This window comes from Narcine bancroftii, chromosome 2, assembly GCF_036971445.1.
Source record: "Narcine bancroftii isolate sNarBan1 chromosome 2, sNarBan1.hap1, whole genome shotgun sequence".
NCBI classification, from domain to species: Eukaryota; Metazoa; Chordata; class Chondrichthyes; order Torpediniformes; family Narcinidae; genus Narcine; species Narcine bancroftii.
In genome coordinates this window covers 106278332-106292474 of record NC_091470.1, presented here as the reverse complement: position 1 = coordinate 106292474, position 14143 = coordinate 106278332, and the positions used below count along the sequence as shown (strand labels likewise).

Genomic DNA, 14143 nt, shown 5'->3' with positions numbered 1-14143 from the left:
AACAGGCTAATCAGTAAGAGAACTTGCACTTTAATACGAGATTGAGATAGCGTCATGCTAGCCGAGGGGCTAGCCTATAGCCTAGGCTTAAGCAGTTAGCCTGAACGTAAATAGCCTAGGCCTAAGCGTAGAATTTCTGACTATGTTAGCAATCATAGATGGAATTTGTTTGGATATTCAGGTCTTGTAAACATGAATAACTCCAAAGTTAGGTTAGTTTAAGTTGATCTTTACTAGGCTAGGTTACTGTGGAGCCTACATCTTTGACAAGCTGGTTTACAAGGTTATTAAGCTATCGGGGCATGTACTGTTCATCTCGGAGTTATTCATCTTTACAAGATCCAGATATTCTGAGCAAGGCTGCCTCTGTCATTGTTTCATAATTTTGTAGTGGTTTGATTTAATATCAAAATAGTACTAGGCTACTGTTAATAACTATGCTATTGCACTGCCTGGCCTTAATATAGCCTATTTCATGTTTTTGGTGATTTGGAACAGGTGCAGTTTAGCTTGACCATGCTGAAATTGTTTTCTTCGGGGGCGAATTTCATCCATTACATTCATCAGTTTTTCCTCCAATTTTCTAGCGACAAACTAGCGCTAGACATTTGACTAGAAATACAGCTTAAAAAAATGGCAAATTTAAAGTGCATCCCCCTGTTCTGGAATGTAACCTTAACTAACTAACCTAACAATTACTTAAAAAAAAAAAGGCAATTCTTACCTGATTCGAAATTGCCGTCAATCCATAACTGGTCGCTTGTTTTGCTGTTCAATGACGTTCTCAAGTTGAGAATTGGCTGCGTGGTTTCAAGGCAGCAGCTGATGTTGTAACAACGTAAAGCTAATGAGCAAAATGACGTGGGATTGACGTTGGTTTCTTGCGTTGTACCAATGACGATGACAACATTGTTCCACTGTTGGAACAACGTAGACATGTTATCAGGGATGTTGAGTCCAATTTTATAACAAATTGCTAACGTCAGGTTTTTTGTGTAATTTTAAGTCTAAACATTTAAAAATATTCTTCTTTTACCTTTTTTACCTTAAAAATATACCCCAGAGAATTAGCAGCTTAAAATTGTATGTCATTTTACATGGCAAGCACAAGCAGAGATAGAGATAAAGGGCGTAAGTATTTAAGCGGCAACCAGAAATGAGCACTGACCAACGCTAAGGTAGCTGAAAATGAAAAACATAGAGGTGCTATCACAAAATTCGTTGTCACTCCATCTTTGAAGTGCCCATGTATCGAGGATGAAGAAAACAAAAACAATTCAGAAAATGACAATACAGCCTTGAGTCCAATTACAGTTGATGAATACAATGATGAAATTGATAACAAGTTAGAAAAGGATGACACAGCTGTGAATCAAATTGAAGATGATCTCACTACACCCCGAGACAGTGTCAATGCGGAAAGTCCACTTGTATTCGAAAAAGACCAAGCCCAAACATCACGCAATGATGGATCATCCATGAGTACAGTTGTAATTAACATTTATGATGACCCAGCCAACTGGCCAGCATATATAAATCAAAATGTAAGAGATTACTTAACAATGAAAGGTCCTCCTATTCCAGTGAACCACTTTCCACCAGATGAAAAGGGATTGTGTTTTTCAAAGTTTCACTGTAAGAGGAAACTTCCAAATGGCGAGTGTGTTGAAAGACTTTGGATGATATACTCTGTCTGCTGATAGAATTTATTGCTTTTATTGTAAACTTTGTAGTAAGAACACAACCAGTGCATTATCAACAAGTGGATTCAACAACTGGTCTAATCTTCATACAAGGTTGTGTGAGCATGAAATTTCTTAAAACCATTTGGAAGCCACATGGAGTTTCTAGGAGTTACACCAAAGACTTTGTAGTGGACAGACAAGTGACAAAGAACTTGAAATAATCATCAATGAACATGCAAAGCACTGGCAGCAAGTATTCAAAAGGCTAGTAGGAATAGCACAGTTTCTTGCTGAGAGAAATCTAGCATCTAGAGCAGGGGTGTCAAACTCAAATTCACGGAGGGCCAAAATCAAAAACTTGGACTAAGTCGAGGGCCGAACTAAATATTTATTGAAAATTTTCAACAACATCTGCATGTTTTCTCTTCTTTCAACATATGTAATGTTAAACTTTTTCTTATTAAAATAAATGTTTAATAATAGTTTTGGATAAACTCTTTCCAGAAGCATTAACAAATGAGAAATAAAATATTCAACAAATAATATTTCTCTTTAGACGACTTGTCAAATGTTGCTAGTGTGCTGTCGAATAGTAAAATCTGAGGGCTATTGAGAATGTGGGAGAATAACATGATTCCTGAAACAATCAAATGGGTGACTGATTGTGGGCATGAACTCTAGCAGGGTTATTTGCCATGCCCTTTTTCCATTGGTACAGATATCCTTTGATTTACACACTTTTCAAGTTTTATGCCTAATGAGCTTGTATCCAGGTGCAGGACCATTTTTAACCAGGAATATATTTATCACAGTGACATGAAACTATTGGAAGATCGTTTTATCCTGAGATTGAAGTTCATAATCCTTACTCAGGCCTGTGTGCGGGAGGGTGGGTTTGCAGGCGATCGGGTTGGACAAGGACAGTGCGGGGGCATCGGCTCTCGCTGCAGGGCGACATCTCTGCGGATCAGCGGCCCCGTCACCGTGAGTCGCGGGTCGGCCTGCGGCAGGGAGGGGGAGTGGGCAACGGTCCTGGTGAGGTCAGGCCCCCCCTGAGTTTCTGCCGGACCCCCCTTGACCTGCTGAGTTTCTGCCGGACCCCCCTTGACCTGCTGAGTTTCTGCCGGACCCCCCTTGACCTGCTGAGTTTCTGCCGGACCCCCCTTGACCTGCTGAGTTTCTCCCGGACCCCCCTTGACCTGCTGAGTTTCTCCCGGACCCCCCTTGACCTGCTGAGTTTCTCCCGGACCCCCCTTGACCTGCTGAGTTTCTCCCGGACCCCCCTTGAGATGCTGAGTTTCTCCCGGACCCCCCTTGACCTGCTGAGTTTCTCCCGGACCCCCCTTGACCTGCTGATTTTCTCCCGGACCCCCCTTGACCTGCTGAGTTTCTCCCGGACCCCCCTTGACCTGCTGAGTTTCTCCCGGACCCCCCTTGACCTTCTGAGTTTCTCCCGGACCCCCCTTGACCTGCTGAGTTTCTCCCGGACCCCCCTTGACCTGCTGAGTTTCTCCCGGACCCCCCTTGACCTGCTGAGTTTCTCCCGGACCCCCCTTGACCTGCTGAGTTTCTCCCGGACCCCCCTTGACCTGCTGAGTTTCTCCCGGACCCCCCTTGACCTGCTGAGTTTCTCCCGGACCCCCCTTGACCTGCTGAGTTTCTCCCGGACCCCCCTTGACCTGCTGAGTTTCTCCCGGACCCCCCTTGACCTGCTGAGTTTCTCCCGGACCCCCCTTGACCTGCTGAGTTTCTCCCGGACCCCCCTTGACCTGCTGAGTTTCTCCCGGACCCCCCTTGACCTGCTGAGTTTCTCCCGGACCCCCCTTGACCTGCTGAGTTTCTCCCGGACCCCCCTTGACCTGCTGAGTTTCTCCCGGACCCCCCTTGACCTGCTGAGTTTCTCCCGGACCCCCCTTGACCTGCTGAGTTTCTCCCGGACCCCCCTTGACCTGCTGAGTTTCTCCCGGACCCCCCTTGACCTGCTGAGTTTCTCCCGGACCCCCCTTGACCTGCTGAGTTTCTCCCGGACCCCCCTTGACCTGCTGAGTTTCTCCCGGACCCCCCTTGACCTGCTGAGTTTCTCCCGGACCCCCCTTGACCTGCTGAGTTTCTCCCGGACCCCCCTTGACCTGCTGAGTTTCTCCCGGACCCCCCTTGACCTGCTGAGTTTCTCCCGGACCCCCCTTGACCTGCTGAGTTTCTCCCGGACCCCCCTTGACCTGCTGAGTTTCTCCCGGACCCCCCTTGACCTGCTGAGTTTCTCCCGGACCCCCCTTGACCTGCTGAGTTTCTCCCGGACCCCCCTTGACCTGCTGAGTTTCTCCCGGACCCCCCTTGACCTGCTGAGTTTCTCCCGGACCCCCCTTGACCTGCTGAGTTTCTCCCGGACCCCCCTTGACCTGCTGAGTTTCTCCCGGACCCCCCTTGACCTGCTGAGTTTCTCCCGGACCCCCCTTGACCTGCTGAGTTTCTCCCGGACCCCCCTTGACCTGCTGAGTTTCTCCCGGACCCCCCTTGACCTGCTGAGTTTCTCCCGGACCCCCCTTGACCTGCTGAGTTTCTCCCGGACCCCCCTTGACCTGCTGAGTTTCTCCCGGACCCCCCTTGACCTGCTGAGTTTCTCCCGGACCCCCCTTGACCTGCTGAGTTTCTCCCGGACCCCCCTTGACCTGCTGAGTTTCTCCCGGACCCCCCTTGACCTGCTGAGTTTCTCCCGGACCCCCCTTGACCTGCTGAGTTTCTCCCGGACCCCCCTTGACCTGCTGAGTTTCTCCCGGACCCCCCTTGACCTGCTGAGTTTCTCCCGGACCCCCCCTTGACCTGCTGAGTTTCTCCCGGACCCCCTTGACCTGCTGAGTTTCTCCCGGACCCCCCTTGACCTGCTGAGTTTCTCCCGGACCCCCCTTGACCTGCTGAGTTTCTCCCGGACCCCCCTTGAACCTGCCGAGTTTCTCCCGGACCCCCCTTGACCTGCCGAGTTTCTCCCGGACCCCCCTTGACCTGCCGAGTTTCTCCCGGACCCCCCTCGACCTGCCGAGTTTCTCCCGGACCCCCCTCGACCTGCCGAGTTTCTCCCGGACCCCCCTCGACCTGCCGAGTTTCTCCCGGACCCCCCTCGACCTGCCGAGTTTCTCCCGGACCCCCCTCGACCTGCCGAGTTTCTCCCGGACCCCCCTCGACCTGCCGAGTTTCTCCCGGACCCCCCTCGACCTGCCGAGTTTCTCCCGGACCCCCCTCGACCTGCCGAGTTTCTCCCGGACCCCCCTCGACCTGCCGAGTTTCTCCCGGACCCCCCTCGACCTGCCGAGTTTCTCCCGGACCCCCCTCGACCTGCCGAGTTTCTCCCGGACCCCCCTCGACCTGCCGAGTTTCTCCCGGACCCCCCTCGACCTGCCGAGTTTCTCCCGGACCCCCCTCGACCTGCCGAGTTTCTCCCGGACCCCCCTCGACCTGCCGAGTTTCTCCCGGACCCCCCTCGACCTGCCGAGTTTCTCCCGGACCCCCCTCGACCTGCCGAGTTTCTCCCGGACCCCCCTCGACCTGCCGAGTTTCTCCCGGACCCCCCTCGACCTGCCGAGTTTCTCCCGGACCCCCCTCGACCTGCCGAGTTTCTCCCGGACCCCCTCGACCTGCCGAGTTTCTCCCGGACCCCCCTCGACCTGCCGAGTTTCTCCCGGACCCCCCTCGACCTGCCGAGTTTCTCCCGGACCCCCCTCGACCTGCCGAGTTTCTCCCGGACCCCCCTCGACCTGCCGAGTTTCTCCCGGACCCCCCTCGACCTGCCGAGTTTCTCCCGGACCCCCCTCGACCTGCCGAGTTTCTCCCGGACCCCCCTCGACCTGCCGAGTTTCTCCCGGACCCCCCCCTCGACCTGCCGAGTTTCTCCCGGACCCCCCTCGACCTGCCGAGTTTCTCCCGGACCCCCCTCGACCTGCCGAGTTTCTCCCGGACCCCCCTCGACCTGCCGAGTTTCTCCCGGACCCCCCTCGACCTGCCGAGTTTCTCCCGGACCCCCCCTCGACCTGCCGAGTTTCTCCCGGACCCCCCTCGACCTGCCGAGTTTCTCCCGGACCCCCCTCGACCTGCCGAGTTTCTCCCGGACCCCCCTCGACCTGCCGAGTTTCTCCCGGACCCCCCTCGACCTGCCGAGTTTCTCCCGGACCCCCCCTCGACCTGCCGAGTTTCTCCCGGACCCCCCTCGACCTGCCGAGTTTCTCCCGGACCCCCCCTCGACCTGCCGAGTTTCTCCCGGACCCCCCTCGACCTGCCGAGTTTCTCCCGGACCCCCCTCGACCTGCCGAGTTTCTCCCGGACCCCCCTCGACCTGCCGAGTTTCTCCCGGACCCCCCTCGACCTGCCGAGTTTCTCCCGGACCCCCCTCGACCTGCCGAGTTTCTCCCGGACCCCCTCGACCTGCCGAGTTTCTCCCGGACCCCCCTCGACCTGCCGAGTTTCTCCCGGACCCCCCTCGACCTGCCGAGTTTCTCCCGGACCCCCCTCGACCTGCCGAGTTTCTCCCGGACCCCCCTCGACCTGCCGAGTTTCTCCCGGACCCCCCTCGACCTGCCGAGTTTCTCCCGGACCCCCTCGACCTGCCGAGTTTCTCCCGGACCCCCCTCGACCTGCCGAGTTTCTCCCGGACCCCCCCTCGACCTGCCGAGTTTCTCCCGGACCCCCCTCGACCTGCCGAGTTTCTCCCGGACCCCCCTCGACCTGCCGAGTTTCTCCCGGACCCCCCTCGACCTGCCGAGTTTCTCCCGGACCCCCCTCGACCTGCCGAGTTTCTCCCGGACCCCCCCTCGACCTGCCGAGTTTCTCCCGGACCCCCCTCGACCTGCCGAGTTTCTCCCGGACCCCCCTCGACCTGCCGAGTTTCTCCCGGACCCCCCCTCGACCTGCCGAGTTTCTCCCGGACCCCCCTCGACCTGCCGAGTTTCTCCCGGACCCCCCCTCGACCTGCCGAGTTTCTCCCGGACCCCCCTCGACCTGCCGAGTTTCTCCCGGACCCCCCTCGACCTGCCGAGTTTCTCCCGGACCCCCCTCGACCTGCCGAGTTTCTCCCGGACCCCCCTCGACCTGCCGAGTTTCTCCCGGACCCCCCTCGACCTGCCGAGTTTCTCCCGGACCCCCCTCGACCTGCCGAGTTTCTCCCCGGACCCCCCTCGACCTGCCGAGTTTCTCCCGGACCCCCCTCGACCTGCCGAGTTTCTCCCGGACCCCCCTCGACCTGCCGAGTTTCTCCCGGACCCCCTCGACCTGCCGAGTTTCTCCCGGACCCCCCTCGACCTGCCGAGTTTCTCCCGGACCCCCCTCGACCTGCCGAGTTTCTCCCGGACCCCCCTCGACCTGCCGAGTTTCTCCCGGACCCCCCTCGACCTGCCGAGTTTCTCCCGGACCCCCCTCGACCTGCCGAGTTTCTCCCGGACCCCCCCCTCGACCTGCCGAGTTTCTCCCGGACCCCCCTCGACCTGCCGAGTTTCTCCCGGACCCCCCTCGACCTGCCGAGTTTCTCCCGGACCCCCCTCGACCTGCCGAGTTTCTCCCGGTCCCCCCTCGACCTGCCGAGTTTCCCCCGGGTCCCCCCCTCGACCTGCCGAGTTTCCCCCGGGTCCCCCCTCGACCTGCCGAGTTTCCCCCGGGTCCCCCCTCGACCTGCCGAGTTTCCCCCGGGTCCCCCCTCGACCTGCCGAGTTTCCCCCGGGTCCCCCCTCGACCTGCCGAGTTTCCCCCGGGTCCCCCCTCGACCTGCCGAGTTTCCCCCGGGTCCCCCCTCGACCTGCCGAGTTTCCCCCCCCCGGGTCCCCCCTCGACCTGCCGAGTTTCCCCCGGGTCCCCCCTCGACCTGCCGAGTTTCCCCCGGGTCCCCCCTCGACCTGCCGAGTTTCCCCCGGGTCCCCCCTCGACCTGCCGAGTTTCCCCCGGGTCCCCCCTCGACCTGCCGAGTTTCCCCCGGGTCCCCCCTCGACCTGCCGAGTTTCCCCCGGGTCCCCCTCGACCTGCCGAGTTTCCCCCGGGTCCCCCTTCGACCTGCCGAGTTTGCCCCCGGGTCCCCCTTCGACCTGCCGAGTTTGCCCCCGGGTCCCCCTTCGACCTGCCGAGTTTGCCCCCGGGTCCCCCTTCGACCTGCCGAGTTTTCTCCCCGGATCCCCCTTCGACCTGCTGAGTTTTCCCCCCGGATCCCCCTTTGACCTGCTGAGTTTTCCCCCCGGATCCCCCTTTGACCTGCTGAGTTTTCCCCCCGGATCCCCCTTTGACCTGCTGAGTTTTCCCCCCGGATCCCCCTTTGACCTGCTGAGTTTTCCCCCCGGATCCCCCTTTGACCTGCTGAGTTTTTCCCCCCGGATCCCCCTTTGACCTGCTGAGTTTTCCCCCCGGATCCCCCTTTGACCTGCTGAGTTTTCCCCCGGATCCCCCTTTGACCTGCTGAGTTTTCCCCCCGGATCCCCCTTTGACCTGCTGAGTTTTCCCCCCGGATCCCCCTTTGACCTGCTGAGTTTTCCCCCCCGGATCCCCCTTTGACCTGCTGAGTTTTCCCCCCGGATCCCCCTTTGACCTGCTGAGTTTTCCCCCCGGATCCCCCTTTGACCTGCTGAGTTTTCCCCCCGGATCCCCCTTTGACCTGCTGAGTTTTCCCCCCGGATCCCCCTTTGACCTGCTGAGTTTTCCCCCCGGATCCCCCTTTGACCTGCTGAGTTTTCCCCCCGGATCCCCCTTTGACCTGCTGAGTTTTCCCCCCGGATCCCCCTTTGACCTGCTGAGTTTTCCCCCCGGATCCCCCTTTGACCTGCTGAGTTTTCCCCCCGGATCCCCCTTTGACCTGCTGAGTTTTCCCCCCGGATCCCCCTTTGACCTGCTGAGTTTTCCCCCCGGATCCCCCTTTGACCTGCTGAGTTTTCCCCCCGGATCCCCCTTTGACCTGCTGAGTTTTCCCCCCGGATCCCCCTTTGACCTGCTGAGTTTTCCCCCCGGATCCCCCTTTGACCTGCTGAGTTTTCCCCCCGGATCCCCCTTTGACCTGCTGAGTTTTCCCCCCGGATCCCCCTTTGACCTGCTGAGTTTTCCCCCCGGATCCCCCTTTGACCTGCTGAGTTTTCCCCCCGGATCCCCCTTTGACCTGCTGAGTTTTCCCCCCGGATCCCCCTTTGACCTGCTGAGTTTTCCCCCCGGATCCCCCTTTGACCTGCTGAGTTTTCCCCCCGGATCCCCCTTTGACCTGCTGAGTTTTCCCCCCGGATCCCCCTTTGACCTGCTGAGTTTTCCCCCCGGATCCCCCTTTGACCTGCTGAGTTTTCCCCCCGGATCCCCCTTTGACCTGCTGAGTTTTCCCCCCGGATCCCCCTTTGACCTGCTGAGTTTTCCCCCCGGATCCCCCTTTGACCTGCTGAGTTTTCCCCCCGGATCCCCCTTTGACCTGCTGAGTTTTCCCCCCGGATCCCCCTTTGACCTGCTGAGTTTTCCCCCCGGATCCCCCTTTGACCTGCTGAGTTTTCCCCCCGGATCCCCCTTTGACCTGCTGAGTTTTCCCCCCGGATCCCCCTTTGACCTGCTGAGTTTTCCCCCCGGATCCCCCTTTGACCTGCTGAGTTTTCCCCCCGGATCCCCCTTTGACCTGCTGAGTTTTCCCCCCGGATCCCCCTTTGACCTGCTGAGTTTTCCCCCCGGATCCCCCTTTGACCTGCTGAGTTTTCCCCCCGGATCCCCCTTTGACCTGCTGAGTTTTCCCCCCGGATCCCCCTTTGACCTGCTGAGTTTTCCCCCCGGATCCCCCTTTGACCTGCTGAGTTTTCCCCCCGGATCCCCCTTTGACCTGCTGAGTTTTCCCCCCGGATCCCCCTTTGACCTGCTGAGTTTTCCCCCCGGATCCCCCTTTGACCTGCTGAGTTTTCCCCCCGGATCCCCCTTTGACCTGCTGAGTTTTCCCCCCGGATCCCCCTTTGACCTGCTGAGTTTTCCCCCCGGATCCCCCTTTGACCTGCTGAGTTTTCCCCCCGGATCCCCCTTTGACCTGCTGAGTTTTCCCCCCGGATCCCCCTTTGACCTGCTGAGTTTTCCCCCCGGATCCCCCTTTGACCTGCTGAGTTTTCCCCCCGGATCCCCCTTTGACCTGCTGAGTTTTCCCCCCGGATCCCCCTTTGACCTGCTGAGTTTTCCCCCCGGATCCCCCTTTGACCTGCTGAGTTTTCCCCCCGGATCCCCCTTTGACCTGCTGAGTTTTCCCCCCGGATCCCCCTTTGACCTGCTGAGTTTTCCCCCCGGATCCCCCTTTGACCTGCTGAGTTTTCCCCCCGGATCCCCCTTTGACCTGCTGAGTTTTCCCCCCGGATCCCCCTTTGACCTGCTGAGTTTTCCCCCCGGATCCCCCTTTGACCTGCTGAGTTTTCCCCCCGGATCCCCCTTTGACCTGCTGAGTTTTCCCCCCGGATCCCCCTTTGACCTGCTGAGTTTTCCCCCCGGATCCCCCTTTGACCTGCTGAGTTTTCCCCCCGGATCCCCCTTTGACCTGCTGAGTTTTCCCCCCGGATCCCCCTTTGACCTGCTGAGTTTTCCCCCCGGATCCCCCTTTGACCTGCTGAGTTTTCCCCCCGGATCCCCCTTTGACCTGCTGAGTTTTCCCCCCGGATCCCCCTTTGACCTGCTGAGTTTTCCCCCCGGATCCCCCTTTGACCTGCTGAGTTTTCCCCCGGATCCCCCTTTGACCTGCTGAGTTTTCCCCCCGGATCCCCCTTTGACCTGCTGAGTTTTCCCCCCGGATCCCCCTTTGACCTGCTGAGTTTTCCCCCCGGATCCCCCTTTGACCTGCTGAGTTTTCCCCCCGGATCCCCCTTTGACCTGCTGAGTTTTCCCCCCGGATCCCCCTTTGACCTGCTGAGTTTTCCCCCCGGATCCCCCTTTGACCTGCTGAGTTTTCCCCCCGGATCCCCCTTTGACCTGCTGAGTTTTCCCCCCGGATCCCCCTTTGACCTGCTGAGTTTTCCCCCCGGATCCCCCTTTGACCTGCTGAGTTTTCCCCCCGGATCCCCCTTTGACCTGCTGAGTTTTCCCCCCGGATCCCCCTTTGACCTGCTGAGTTTTCCCCCCGGATCCCCCTTTGACCTGCTGAGTTTTCCCCCCGGATCCCCCTTTGACCTGCTGAGTTTTCCCCCCGGATCCCCCTTTGACCTGCTGAGTTTTCCCCCCGGATCCCCCTTTGACCTGCTGAGTTTTCCCCCCGGATCCCCCTTTGACCTGCTGAGTTTTCCCCCCGGATCCCCCTTTGACCTGCTGAGTTTTCCCCCCGGATCCCCCTTTGACCTGCTGAGTTTTCCCCCCGGATCCCCCTTTGACCTGCTGAGTTTTCCCCCCGGATCCCCCTTTGACCTGCTGAGTTTTCCCCCCGGATCCCCCTTTGACCTGCTGAGTTTTCCCCCCGGATCCCCCTTTGACCTGCTGAGTTTTCCCCCCGGATCCCCCTTTGACCTGCTGAGTTTTCCCCCCGGATCCCCCTTTGACCTGCTGAGTTTTCCCCCCGGATCCCCCTTTGACCTGCTGAGTTTTCCCCCCGGATCCCCCTTTGACCTGCTGAGTTTTCCCCCCGGATCCCCCTTTGACCTGCTGAGTTTTCCCCCCGGATCCCCCTTTGACCTGCTGAGTTTTCCCCCCGGATCCCCCTTTGACCTGCTGAGTTTTCCCCCCGGATCCCCCTTTGACCTGCTGAGTTTTCCCCCGGATCCCCCTTTTCTTTCCGTGCCGGTGTCCCAGGACCTTTCCAGGGCAGTCTCCGTGCTCAGGACCGCGCTGGGATCCAGGTCAGCAGTGGAGGAGCAGGTGAGCGCGGCTAATCCCGATCCAACCCACGCCACTCCCGAGATTGGCAGGGGGGTTCCACCCTACCTGCCCGACCAGCCTCACTCTCCACGTGTACTCCAGGCACCTGCCGCTGGTCCGGTGGGAAGGCGCAGGGCGGCCGGCACCCCCATCGCCCGGCGGGGAGCTCCAATCTTCCCTCCAGCGTCCCGATTCCATCTGCAGCTCCAAGAAACGCTGTGCCACTGGGGTTCCGGCACTGGGAAGCGACCTTGGCTTCCCCTGACACCGGCCAGGCTGCACTGCGGTGGTGGGGGGTGGGGGGGATGGGCGGGGGGACACGACAGCGTGTTTATAAAACCACCCACCACTACTTTTCAAGGACCAGGATTTTTTTCTCTCTCTCACCCTGGGACACAGCGGTTACTGTGCATGCGCTATACTGGCGCGGCGGCCAGCGGGCCACTTCTAATACATTTTTGATATGATCTTGCGGGCCAAATATAATTATATCGCAGGCCAAATTTGGCCCGCCGGTCAGAGTTTGACATGTGTGATTTAGAGGAACAGAGGAAAAAGTTGGTAATGAGAGTGTACACAATGGAAACTTTTATGACTTTTTGAGGTGTTTGGTAAGTTTGACTCTGTTCTTGAAGAACATTTGCGAAAAGTCAAAACCCACAAAATTCATAATCACTATTTAGGAAAAGATACTCAGAATGAACTACTAGACATTATGGCTACAGCTGTTTTGAATGAGATACTGAAACGCGTAAAAGCAGCTAAGTACTACGCCATAATTTTAGACTGCACACCTGATATAAGTCACCGAGAGCTAATGTCTCGTATGATCAGGTATGTGTCTGATGATAACTTGGCTCCTTCAGGTGTTTATGAACATTTCAAAGTTTATGCAGGTTGAAAGTAGCACAGGAGAAGATTTATATAAAACATTATTAAACACATGGAAGGAATTTAGAGGTGAAAGATATTTGAGGCCAAGGCTATGTCAAAGGTCAGACATCTGGAGTACAAGCACGACTGTTGAAGGATAATTCAAGAGCTTTCTTTGCACCCTGTGCATGTCACAATTATAACCTTTTACTCGGAGATGTAGCCAAGAGTTGTCCAGATGCTATAACATTTTTTGGGATCTTGCAATGGATCTACATATTGTTCTCAGCATCAACTAAGAGGTGGGCAGTTTTAACAAACTTGTACCCGGGTTATCAGTGGAACCCTTGAGCAACACTAGGTGGAAGTGTCGGATTGATGGCGTTAAAGCTATTCATTATCAGGTTGGAGAAGTATATGATGCACTTGTGGAAATATCAGAGATAACAGATGAGCCAAAGTAAAAGCGGAAGCTGAATCCTTAGCAACCCAGCTAAAAGACTACAAATTTTTTATTTATTTGTTATTTTGGCGTGAAGTACTTTTAAAAGTTAACTATGTAAGCAAGGAACTACAAGGTGAAACAAAGGACACTGATGAAGGCATGGAGTCATTTGAAAAACTATTATCAAATTTATAGAGAGGGTGGTTTTAATGATGTCCTAATAGGCGCAAATGAATTGGCTGAAGCTGTTAAATTACGATTGAAGTTTAGACAATTTCAACAAAAAAAACTACGTAGAAGGAAGAGAATATTTTCATGTGAGGCAAAAGGTCAAGCTTTAGATGATCCAAAAGATGCATGCAGAGTTCAGTGCTTCAGCTTGGTGCTAGACAAAGCTATTCAATCTTTAGAGTCTAGATTTAAGAAGCTTAAGTTGTGTAAAATTATTTGGATTTTTAAAAAACTTTGAGATAACAAAAGGCAGAAATAAGGAAACACACAGCAGACCTTGAAACAGCTTTAACTGACACTAAAACAGAGCCCTGATGGAGGGGTAGTTACTGAAACAAGTAAAGATGTGGATGGTTATCTGTTGGCCGAAGAACTTGAAGCTCTGAAAACTTTTCTTCCCTTCAGTGTCGTTTTACCTCAAGCTCTGTTTGAATACCTGGTGGTAAACAATTGATTCACAGCATTTCCTTGATTCACAGCATTTCTTAATGTTTTTATTGCTATGAGGATTTACTTAATGCCCGTAACAGTCCCATCGGGCGAAAGAAGTTTATCAAAACTAAAACTGATTAAAACATGCTTGTGGTCAACAATTTCACGAGAGACTAAACAATTTGGCGATGCTATCTATATGACATTACTAAAACTTTCGACTTTGAAATTATTTTGAAAGGTTTTGCAAATAAAAGAGCCAGAAAAATCTGTTTCTAATAGACCTGTGGATAAACAGTATGTCTGTATTTGTCTTGTATTAAAAAATTAAAACCTTCATATTGTCTTTCAATATTTAGTATATCAAACATTTAATGCTTTTTGGCTAAGACTGACATACTACACGAAATATAAAACATCAGTTTTGACTTTTGTAGAGTAGAGGCCCTGCTATCAATTTTCTAATTGAGCCCCACAATTTCTAGCACCAGCCCTGGGTGTAATACCTTGATTTCAAATGAGCATGCTTCTGTTACCACAATATTAAGGGAATAGTAGGAAGACTGTCCCTTTGTTATCTTACACAGTTTATCCTTTGTGTTATGTTTTTTAAAAAACATAATTTATCTGAATTTGGAAGGATGAAACTTGGAAAATTTTATTGGTCAGTTAA

General features: G+C 55.3%; 1 protein-coding gene across 2 annotated transcripts in view; it reads left to right on the top strand.

The window, feature by feature from the left end:
* LOC138754089 (putative aminopeptidase W07G4.4) overlaps positions 1 to 14143 on the top strand; it is a 55195-nt gene that overhangs the window by 7257 nt on the left and 33795 nt on the right. The gene's annotated exons all lie outside the window — the stretch shown is intronic.